The following is a 12,383-nucleotide window of genomic DNA, read 5'->3' as shown; positions in this document are numbered from 1 at the left end:
ATAATTATCAAAAATTCTCCCTTTTCAGGAGTTGCAATGGTCTCAGGAGAAATAGCTTTGGTAAACATTTATTAAAATTATCCCTTTTTGGGATCATGACAATTTGTGTATGTGTAGGCCTGGATGGTAATAGCAGTACATCCCTTTGGAGATGATCCATGTTGGGTTGGAATATCGGATCTAAAAACATTGTCATCATATACTCCAACGTGAAGATGCTCCTTCTCAGAAGGTGAGAAAATCTCCTCCATTCTAGCTTTATACAGAGGGTCTAAGACCGTGACTATCCAGTACTCATCTCTTTCCTTCATGTGCACAATCAGTGTAAGTCAACAGTGTTCGACTAGCTGTAGGCAATGGACAGCAGGCATTGGTAGACAAGTGGTAGCTGTAGCTAGCAAACAGCAGGCATTGGTGGACTAGTGGTAGCTGTAGCCAGCAGACATCAGGCATTGGTCGACTAGTGGTAGCTGTAGCCAGAGGACAGAAGGCAGTGGTAGTCTGGTGGTAGTTGTAGAAGTCAGCGAACAGCAGGGGGGATACATTAGTGGAAGTCGTAGTAGCCAGTGGACAGAAGGCAGTGGTGGACTTATGGTAGTCCTAGTAGCAAGTGGACAGAAGGGGTATTGGATCAGTCATGGTTTTAGCCAGCCGTTTATTTTTTTTTATTAAACCCAGCTAGAAATACTCTGTTTTTATTAAAACCAAGAAGATACAGATCACATGGCATAAAAGGGCTAGTCAAATTTCACTCTCACAGCTAGAAATTTGTTGTTATTGTTGTTAAATCCAGCTAGAAATGCTCTCTTTTTGGTTAAACCCAAAAAATACAGGTAAGGTAGCATAAAAGTCCCATTGAAATGTAACCGCTAGTAATGCATTAGTCTTTTCTTTGTTTGTTTTAAATCCAGCTAGAAATGCTGTATATTTGGTTAATCCCAGAAATTCAAGTAAACACAGGTTAGCCCACTGCACAATGCTTTTGTCAAATTGCTTTATAGATTGCTTTTGAAGCAGTTGTCCAGTTTAGAAAACTATTTTATATTGTAATGTTAATAGAGGCAATAGAGGCTGATTCTGTTCCGGATCCTCGTCTCTTGATCAGAATGTGGAGTGCTTAGAAAGAGCATCTCTTGCTCTGGAGGATCTGTCCTGTTATCCAAACAAAACTTGGCTATCTGAGAGCCTAGCTTACATGGTCTGTCTATATATATATATATATATATATATATATATATATATATATATATATCTACACCAATATAAGTGACCATACAAAAATATATTTAAAGGATAATAATCTTTATTGTTTACAAAATATAGTATAAAAACAAGTAAAATACATGAATCGATGAGGTACAATGGGAACACAGATAGATGAAAGGCAGGAGGTGAAGATCCAGCACATAGTTACATGATGTCACATATGCACTGTGGAGTTTACATGGAAAAATGCAGGCAAGTGTAAAGTGCAACTGCAGTCTTAAGGTGCACACTGGTGTATCCAGTGGTACTGTGCAAATACACACAAAGAAAATTGGCAAGACATGAGATGTAAGAGCACCTATGGGAGGGACAATGGCTACTCCCTTGGGCTAGCAATTATAACATAGTAGTATCAGACAAAAGCACATACAGTGGTCCCTCAACATACGATGGTAATTCGTTCCAAACGACCCATCGTTTGTCGAATCCATCGTATGTTGAGGGATCCGTGCAATGTAAAGTATAGGAAGCTGTACTCACCTGTCCCCGTCGCTCCGGACCAGGTCCTCACCGCTCCCGATGCTGTCCCAGGGGCTCCCGATGCTGTCCCGCTGCTCCGGTGTCGTCTTCGCGATCCTCCGGCTTCTTCCGCATCTTCTGCAGGGTCCGGGCCTGGCTTTCTGGTGACGTTATTACGCTGCTGCGCCGGCGCGGCACGCGTAGTGACGTAATAACGACGCCGGACAGCGAGGCCCGGACCCTGGAGAAGATGCGCAAGACACCGGAGGATCGCGAAGTGGACCCGGAGCAGCGGGAATAGGTAAGCGAACCTGCCAGGGATGCTTAAACTGCTATCCGACAGCAGCTTAAGCATTTTGCGCTGTCGTATAGCAGTTAATGCGATGGCCCCGACATATAAAAGCATTGTATGTCGATGCTGACATCGACATGCGATGGCCTCTGAGAGGCCATCGTATGTCGATTTTATCATATGTCGGGGCCATCGTAGGTCGGGGGGTAACTGTATATATAAAACGCCTGGACATGCACTCCACAGATCACCTCCCACCTGGACCCCGAACGTGTTTTTTCGCAATCCTGCTTTATCAAGGGGCGTGTCTAAGGTCAGTAGGAAGTCGGTATATAGGGGGTATGGTAGCCAATTCCGGTCGGTCAAAGAAATAGGTCACATGTAATACTTACAGCACCGCCCATGTAGATGTCACTGGCGGGAGATATAGCCGTCCGTATTGATCAATCAGGGCAGCGTAGTGTGTGTGCAGTCATAATACCGGGATGCGCTCCCCACACAGGAAGTGGAGGTCGCGTCACCGGAAGTGGAGGTCATGTGATCTCTAATCACCTGATAGGGATCTGTCCTGGCTTGTATTTACAAAGACAACCTATTGATTTTAATGGGAACAGTGCAATTCTTAATTTTTCCTGTGTCGGTGCTGCAGAGAAATTGAACACTTACTGCCAAGTTTATGATCAACTTATTTTTAAAAGAATGCTTTTAAGCAACTGATAATTGTCCACAATAGGCAACCTGTTAAATATAGATTAAAGGGGTACTCTGGCCCTAAGACATCTTATCCCCTAGCCGTCACACCCCCTCTCATAGACTTGCATTGAGGGGGCAGAGAGTGACATCACACGGGGGCGGAGTCGTGACATCACAATACTCTGTCCCCGTGGTCATGAGGCATAAGACTTGGAGCCTCCAGTGCTTCCTGCAGTGCTCACAGGTGGGTGCTGCATGCAAAATTGTGGGGGTCCCCAGCGGCAAGACCCCCGTGATCAGACATCTTATCCCCTATCCTTTGGATAGGAGATAAGATGTCTTAGGGCCGGAGTACCCCTTTAATGTATGCTCTGAGCACCAACCCATTTTCAGAGACAGAGTTAAATATGTTCTGGTTGCTTCACCAACCACTAGAGGGAGCTTACTGCATACTGTTTGATTGTTAAGTTTAATCTATAAATAAATGCCTAATACTCCATGGTTCCCACAGGGCTTTGTGAATCTATTAGCAAAAACGGACTAGGACATTTTGAAGAATTCTGGCTACACTGCCAATATGACAATATCTGAAGACAAACGTTGAAAATGATGACATGTGCAAGATGAATTTGAAAATGGTTACATGATCAAATAAATCTTTTTATAACAGGGATTCGATTCCTTGGTCTACCGCTTAGCCAAGTGCCTCTACATTAAAGGTCATTATGTTAAAAAATAGATTAGAAATGTGTTTACATGAGCAACCTATTCAATGTAACTTGATTATATAAAAAATAAATAGCGGGAGATCTTTCAGTTTTTATATTTCTATGTATATAGTTTTAACGAAAGAAAATAAACCTTTCAATATGTTAACAATTCGATAAGGTTTAGGAGGGGTGTATTCTCCCAAGGACAATGAGCACAAGAACAAACAGGTATAATCTAAAACTGCAAGAGTAGTGGATGCTTAGAACAGACCTTCCAGCTGATTCAGGGTAAAAGCGTCTATGGAAACTTTTATGAGGAAAATGCTTATTTATAATTCAGAGTAAGAGCAAAGAAAGCTGGTACACGTACAGCTCAGCAGCTAGGAAACATGTAGACAGTCCATGTAGCAAATGTACTCAGAGAGTGAAAAGACTGCGCACTCACCCTTGCAGTTAAATATCAAGTAAAGTCTATACAGTCATAGCTTATCATTTCAAAAACTGCTTAAAAAACTAGATAATACATAAAACTAAAATAGAAAGTGGGGTGAACAGATGGATCTCTTGATCTTGTCCTGACATTGTTTGTCTTATTTTCGTTGTAGCTAATAACCTTCTTGTCTATTGTTCAGAGCAAAAGGAACAAATAGCAATACAAAATGAATAATTGCAATGAGTAGTTTATTTCATAGATGTGGAAAATATATTGCTACCCACCCTATCAGTGAGTAGCTTTACTGTATGGAAGCTTAAATGGGCACTGTCACCAAACATTTTTTTTTACATATATATGTTTTAGTACTTATGTACTACAACATATCTCTAATATACTTTCATAGTTTTTTTTCCCATTAAAATAGTGTAATTTACATTTAAAAACCGGTCACTAGGGGTCTCCCTCCTAGTGGCCGGCTGCAGCCTGACATGACATCATTAGTGAATTAGAACCGATGCCGGGCAATCGGTCCTAATTCTGTCAGCCTGTGCTCGCTCAATCAGATAGGCGGAAGAAAGTGCTGAGAACAGAGGATGCGCACATTGGCTCCCTGGCCTCACACGCCGGCCCCTCCTGGCATATATGTGCCACTGCTGCTGCCTCAGGACTGTCCTGCACTTCGGTATGATAGCAGGGTTCGGGGGGGCCCAAGAGCGGGATATGGGGTAATGCCGCGGCCATGGCCATAAAGTTTTTATTTTCAACACAGAGTGCCTCCAGTTGTTTCACCACTACAACTCCCAGCATGCCCTGAGAGCCAATAGATGTCAGGGCAAGCTGGGAGTTGTAGTGGTGAAACAGTTGGAGGCACCCTGTAAAGATGAGCTAAGGGCGGAAGTCAGCCCCCCCAGCAGACATCAGTGACTTTGCGCCTGCTGGGGAAGTCTGCCTAGTAAGTGAGCACAATACCAGGTAGACAAAAAGTCATTTCTCAGATAGTAAAAAAAATGTAAAGGCAGGGAGGGAGTTAGAGATAGATGGGCAATAGGCAGGGACAGAAAAAAATAAGGATGGTGGGAGCTACTCTTTAAACCCTCCCCATAGTTTTAAAACTGTACTGTTATTATGTCATAATAGTTATGTTATACGAGCCTGGCAACAGCTTTATTGTAGGAGAAGGGTTAAGGAACACATGCTGTTTGGATCTAAGACACTGATAAATACCTATGCACTGTGTTGCAGCCACCATCTTGGGGAGAACGCTAAACAGTGAGTTGTGCACAGAACAACTCAATGTGCACCTACTGATCCCAGAAAGCTTTCACAATGCAATACAAAGCAAGTTGAACAAAGCATTGTGCAGTGGGCTGACTTCAGTGATCTGCATTACTGTGTCCAGTTGCTGCACTACAAATCCTAGCAGTGTGACTGCAGAATGATCCAATAGAAAGGTTTGCTTTTCACACAAAGAGAAAAGCATTGCAGGGTGGCTGACCAGTGCTTCACTTGTATTTTCTGGGTTTAACTAAATATCAAAATTTGCAGTGCCTTTTATGCCATGTTACCTGTATTTTGGGTTTAACAAAACATAGAGCATTTCTAGCTGGATTTACAGAAAAAAAAAAAACAAGAAACAAACACAAAACACCTTTCTAGCGGTAAGAGTGACATTTGTCTAGGCCTTTTGCCTTTTATGCCGTATTGCCTGTATTTTCTGGGTGGTTGCAAAAACAGAGCAGTTCTAGCTGGGTTTAATAAAAAGTAGCATTTCAAGCTGTGAGAGTGAAAATTGACTGGCAGTTTCCCACCACTTGAGTTGACAAGTGACAAATCACCCCACAAACAAACAAAAAAATCACCTCTAAATCTTAAAAAGAAAAATTGGATGAAGATGGGCTAAAGGAAAGAGCACCCCCTGAGTAAGCATGTTGATGGCAGTACCAGCACTGTAGGCACCACCCCTTTGCCAAAGCTCAGTAAAGGTAGCAGCAGCCAGGTGCATGGGGATAGTAGTAGCCCCATCAGCAAACAAAAGTTGTCCACTTCTTCCAAAGGTCATGTTGTTTCAGAAGATAATACAGCCTTTGTGGACTAGTTGGCTAGTTCTCGATCATCTCAGAAGAAGGAAGAGCATGGCATTGAGCCAGGTGTCAGTGGACTCCTAATAATCAACAGTTAGTGGAAATTTCCATCTTAGACAATCTGTCCCATAATCTCTGTCCCTCTCTTCCTAGTGCTAAACAGAAGGATAGCCATGAGGAGGAGTTGTGTGGGGACATTTAGCCTTTGCAGTGTGCTGCAGAGGTGATGTAGGTGAAAGCAATGGTCAAGCACACCACCAGTGGCAGATCCAGGGGGGGGGGGGGGGGGGCAACGGGGCAATTTGCTATAGCATGGTGGAGCTCCCGCCCCACCATTCCCTCATCTTTCTCACACGCTGCTCCATTCTCACAGCGTGTGAGCTACGGGGATGCAATCCACTGCAGGCCGACGCAATGACGTCACATCATTGCGCCAGCTCCCGGGGATCATGTTCCCGCAACTCTCACTCTGCGAGAAAGGTGACAGCTAGAGAGAGCTGCTCGGGCGCTGTATGGTACAGGGTTATTATTAAAACTAAGACTCAGGGGGGGAGGGGGAGTGAGGCGATGCACAGAAAAGGGCACATTATAAGTCAGGGGCACATGTTAGGGGGGCATTATATGTGAGGGGCACATGACAGGGGGGGGCATTATAAGTGAGGGACAAATGTCAGGGGGCATTATGTGTGAGTGGCACATGAAAGGGGGGCCCCTGTCATGTGCCCCCCACATATATTTCCCCACTGACATTTGCCCCTCACTTATAAAGCCCCATGTCCTTTGCCCCTCACATATAATGCCCCCTATGCTGTGCCCCTCACATATAATGCCCCCTGTGCTGTGTCCCTCACATATAATGCCCCATGTCCTGTGCCCCTCACATATAATGCCCCCTGAGGGGGCAGGACAGGGGGCATTATGTGTGAGGGGAACATGAAAGAGGCATTCTATGCTAGGGGCACAGGACAGAGGGCATTATTATTATGTGGGAGAAACAGGACGGGACATAATTATTATATGTGGGGGCACAGGATGGACATTATTATATATGAGGGCACATAGTGTTTTGCATTCCAGAGGTATAGTGTATATTATAAGGATATATTCAGAGGGTACAGTGTGTGGCGGTTTTATATTCAGAGGGTGTTGTAGAATTTTCAGTGTTTGTACAGTGTGTCAGAATTATATTCAGAGGGTGTGTGCCAGTATTATATTCACAGAATACAGTGTCTGGCAGTAATATATTCAAAGGATACAGTGTTTGGCACGATTATAATAATTATTATTTTCATGAAGAGGATCAGAATCCGTTCACATGAGTAGCCATCTCGGTGTCAAGTTCTGCAGAGAGAACATTTAGCTGGACACGGCGGTGTGTGCATCTAAATTAGATAAGGAAAGACTATAGAGAAGACGTCACCTGTAGTCACTGATATCATTGTGTATTCTCCTCACTATAGAGAAGACGTCACCTGTAGTCACTGATATCATTGTGTATTCTCCTCACTATAGAGAAGGCGTCACCTGTAATCACTGATATTATTGTGTATTCTCCTCACTACAGAGAAGGCGTCACCTGTAATCACTGATATTATTGTGAATAGAGGTGAGAGCACCCGGCACTGGGTATCTGGGGACTGTTAGCTTAATGTAGGGAAATCTGTACTGTTCACTGCAGTGGTGCACAAGCGCTTAGGCAATGATGGATGAGAAAGAAATGATAGCACGGCCCTCACCATCCAACAGAGATTTATTCTGATCAAGGTGCAGTCCAAATCAGGGTACAGTCCATATGTAGATCCCATCAGTACAGTGGAATCGGGGGGAGACAGGAAAGAGAGCTCAGAGGAGCTCGTGCAGCAACATTTCGCGGTAAAAACCGCTTGGTCACGCCTTACAGACCAGTACACACGGCCAGGTAATATCCTCTTACCTGGCCGTGTCAGGACTACGCCGCGATGATTGACGTCTAAACAACCAATAAGGTACGAGGAGATGCGCTAACCACTGTCTTGTACACGGGCGAATCTGGGTCAACATAGCCACAGTGGGTCTAATACGTGTCCCTCCAGCACTTCGCCCTGCGAAATTGAATAAATCGCTACGGACAGTATATTGGTGGTAGCGCTCTCGTCCAGCCGTCATGCCCGCAGGGTAGGGTTATCGAGCGCCACCGTGGGCGCAAGTATGTGTCCCTCCAGCAGTTGCTAAAGCGCTGTTCATTAAGCTAATACAGCGGGGGAACAGGCTTCACTCAAAACATGCAGGATATATATGGGATACATAAAATTATATTGGAAACATTCCTGTTGATATGATTTTTGTCTAACTGTTTTGTATACATTACAGTACAGGGTTGTTTCATAATCTTCTGACCTGCGGAGACAAAAAGGGGAGAGGGGAGAACAAAGGAGGCCTCTACAAAAAATGAGTGGGTCCTGAGGATCACAAAAAATCATAGTCACAGTCCGGTTTAGCAGATTACTAGGTCTCTGGCAGAAATATGTAGCAGATTAGCAGAAGGTGTTCGGTTCGTTTCTCTCATTAAACCCTGCAGGGATAATAGCATTAAGTTTAGAAATCCATTTGGCTTCTTTCTGTAAAAGTGTTATTTTTTTGTCTTGTCCAGGTTGAGGTCCTTTTACACTCTCTAAGCCAAAGAAGGATAACACTGCGAGGTCTCCGTCATGATGGTCCTACACGTGTTCTGCAATCCTGGGGACTCCGGTCCCTAAACGGGTAAGTCTATAGTGTTCTCTGAATCTGATGAACATTGATCTCGTGGTGCATCCTATATAAAACATTTGGCAAGGACATTTTATGCAGTAAATTACGTGGTTTGTCCTGCATGTAATGAAGTCCTTCACATACACTTCATTCCCACCAACTTGATAGTTTTTCCCTGGGAGAAGGAACTTGCAAAAAGAACAGTTTCCACATCTATAGTTCCCAATCGAGTTTGATGAATTTAGCCAGGTTTTCTTTGTCCCACCTTTTGACTTGTATGTGCTCCGGACTAAAACGTTCTTAATGGTGGTAGTTTTCCGGTATGCCACGACTGGTTTATTTTTTGCAGTTTCTCTCAGACTGGGGTCATCCTCAATTAAGTGCCAATGCCTATGTATGGCTTGTCTAATTTCATTTGCAATCAGGCTGTACTTAAAGAAAAAAACAAGAAATTTGCATTTTCCTTCATCTTTCTGCTCTTGGTTCATTTTATTTAGCAGAGAGTTCCTGTTCACCTCTTTCGCTTTCTCAAGCGCATTATCCAGAGCTTTCTTGGGATAGCCTCTTGATATTAAATGCAATTTAAGCATATTGGCTTGCATTATGAAATCCTCTTCCTTGCTGTTTATTCTCCTCAGCCGGAGGAATTGACTGTAATGGACAGCTTCTTTCGTGTGGGATGGATGGAAGGAATTGTAATGTAGATACAGCAAGGGTGCTGATGGTTTTCTATAACCCTTTGTGGTGACTGTACCTTCCTGTAAGGAGACTATTATACTTTTGTACATTTTCAGGTGACGCAAAAATGGGTTCTTTTCCGAGTATATCATCTTTGCCTCCAAATATGCAAGAAAAATATTTGCAAAAGTGCACGGGACGGGCGTCCCCATTGCCGTTCTTGTGCACTGCTTGAACCATAAACCGTCAAACTGAAGGAAATTATTTTTAAGAATGAAAGTTAGTGCCTCAGTAATGAAGTCTGTAACATGTTCAGACTTTCCAGCCGCTCGCAGGAACTCTTTTACTGTTTCCGTGCCCATGTCTTGGGGAATACGTGTATATAAAGATTCCATGTATATTACATAGTTACATAGTTACATAGTTAGTACGGTCGAAAAAAGACATATGTCCATCAAGTTCAACCAGGGAATTAAGGGGTAGGGGTGTGGCGCGATATTGGGGAAGGGATGAGATTTTATATTTCTTCATAAGCATTAATCTTATTTTGTTCCAGGAATGTATCTAATCCTGTTTTAAAGCTGTTAATTGTTCCTGCTGTGACCAGTTCCTGAGGTAGACCGTTCCATAAATTCACAGTCCTCACGGTAAAGAAGGCGTGTCGCCCCTTGAGACTAAACTTTTTTTTCTCCAGACGGAGGGAGTGCCCCCTCGTCCTTTGGGGGGGTTTAACCTGGAACAGTTTTTCTCCATATTTTTTGTATGGGCCATTAATATACTTATATACGTTTATCATATCCCCCCTTAAACGTCTCTTCTCAAGACTAAACAATTGTAACTCCTTTAATCGCTCCTCATAGCTAAGATGTTCCAAGCCCCATATTAGTTTAGTCGCGCGTCTCTGCACCCTTTCCAACTCCGCAGTGTCCCTTTTATGGACAGGTGACCAAAACTGAACAGCATATTCCAGGTGTGGCCGTACCAATGCTTTATAAAGGGGGAGTATTATGTCCCTGTCCCTTGAGTCCATGCCTCTTTTGATACATGACAATATCCTGCCGGCTTTGGAAGCAGCAGCCTGACATTGCATGCTATTCTGTAGTCTTTGATCTACAAGTACACCCAGATCCTTCTCTACCAGTGACTCTGCCAGTTTAATCCCCCCTAAGACATACGATGCATGCAGGTTATTAGTACCCAGATGCATAACTTTACATTTATCCACATTGAACCTCATTTGCCAAGTGGATGCCCAGACACTTAGTCTATCCAAGTCATCTTGTAACTTATGCACATCCTCTATAGACTGTACCGTGCTACAAAGCTTGGTGTCATCTGCAAAGATAGAAACAGAGCTGTTAATACCATCCTCTATATCATTGATAAATAAATTAAACAACAGCGGTCCCAGTACTGAACCTTGGGGTACACCACTAATAACCAGGGACCAATCAGAGTACGAATCATTGACCACCACTCTCTGGGTACGATCCATGAGCCAGTGTTCAATCCAGTTACAAACTAAAATTTCCAAACCCAAAGACCTTAACTTACCTGTCAGACGTCTATGAGGGACAGTATCAAATGCTTTAGCAAAATCCAGAAACACTATATCCACAGCCATTCCTCTGTCAAGGCTTCTACTCACCTCTTCATAAAAGCAAATTAGATTGGTTTGACAACTTCTATCCTTAGTAAACCCATGCTGGCTATCACTTATAATACAATTATCCCCTATGTATTCCTGTATGTAATCCCTTATAAGTCCTTCAAACAATTTACCCACAATGCACGTTAAACTTACCGGTCTATAGTTTCCTGGGGAAGACCTAGAGCCCTTTTTGAAGATTGGCACCACATTCGCCTTGCGCCAGTCCCTTGGCACAATACCAGACACCAGAGAATCTCTAAATATCATGAACAGGGGTACAGATATTACTGAACTTACCTCTCTAAGAACTCTTGGGTGTAGTCCATCCGGTCCTGGGGATTTGCTTACATTTATATCACTTAACTTACCTTGTACCATCTCTACATTAAGCCAGTTCAGTACATTACATGATGTGTTACCAGCACTGACCTGGCCAATGTCAGCTCCTTCTTCCATAGTGTATACAGAACTAAAGAACCCATTCAGTAGCTCCGCCTTCTCTTGATCGCCTGTGACAACCTCCCCATTATCATTATTAAGGGGTCCTACATGCTCTGTCCTTGGTTTTTTTGCATTTATATATCTAAAAAAATATTTAGGATTAGTTTTGCTTTCTTTGGCCACCTGTCTCTCATTTTGAATTTTTGCTGTTTTTATTACATTTTTACAGATTTTATTAAGCTCCTTGTACTGTTTAAATGTTATCGCTGACCCATCAGATTTGTATTTTTTGAAGGCTATTTTTTTGCTGTTTATTGCTCTTTTAACATCATGTGTCAGCCATGTAGGATTTAGTTTCAATCGTTTATATTTGTTCCCCTTTGGTATATATTTAGCTGTATAGTTATTTAGAGTTAATTTAAAGATGTCCCATTTACCTTCTGTATCAGTATTTGAGAACACCTCCCCCCAGTCTATGTCCTGTAGTGCAGCCCTCAGCCCAGGGAAATTTGCCTTTTTAAAGTTATATGTTTTTGCCTTCCCCGCCTGTCTTTGTTTTCTACATTTTAAGTCAAAAGTAACTATATTGTGGTCGCTATTACCAAGGTTTTCCCGCACAGTTACATTACCAACCAGCTCTGCGTTGTTGGAAATGATCAGATCCAACAAGGCATCACTTCTTGTTGGGTCCTCCACAAACTGGCCCATAAAATTATCCTGCAATAAATTTAGGAATTGTCGCCCCTTTGTAGTTTTAGCCAACCCCGGACCCCAATCTATATCTGGATAGTTAAAATCTCCCATTATTACCACTGTACCTGCCCGGGCGGCCCTCTCTATTTGTTTATGAAGCCGAACTTCTATCTCTTCAGTGATATTAGGGGGTCTGTAGATTACCCCAAATATTATTTTTTCAGTATTTCCCTCCTTTTGTAATTCTACCCACAAT

Source organism: Hyla sarda, chromosome 2 (assembly GCF_029499605.1).
Source record: "Hyla sarda isolate aHylSar1 chromosome 2, aHylSar1.hap1, whole genome shotgun sequence".
Classification (NCBI taxonomy): Eukaryota; Metazoa; Chordata; class Amphibia; order Anura; family Hylidae; genus Hyla; species Hyla sarda.
Note: the sequence above shows the minus strand (reverse complement) of the source record.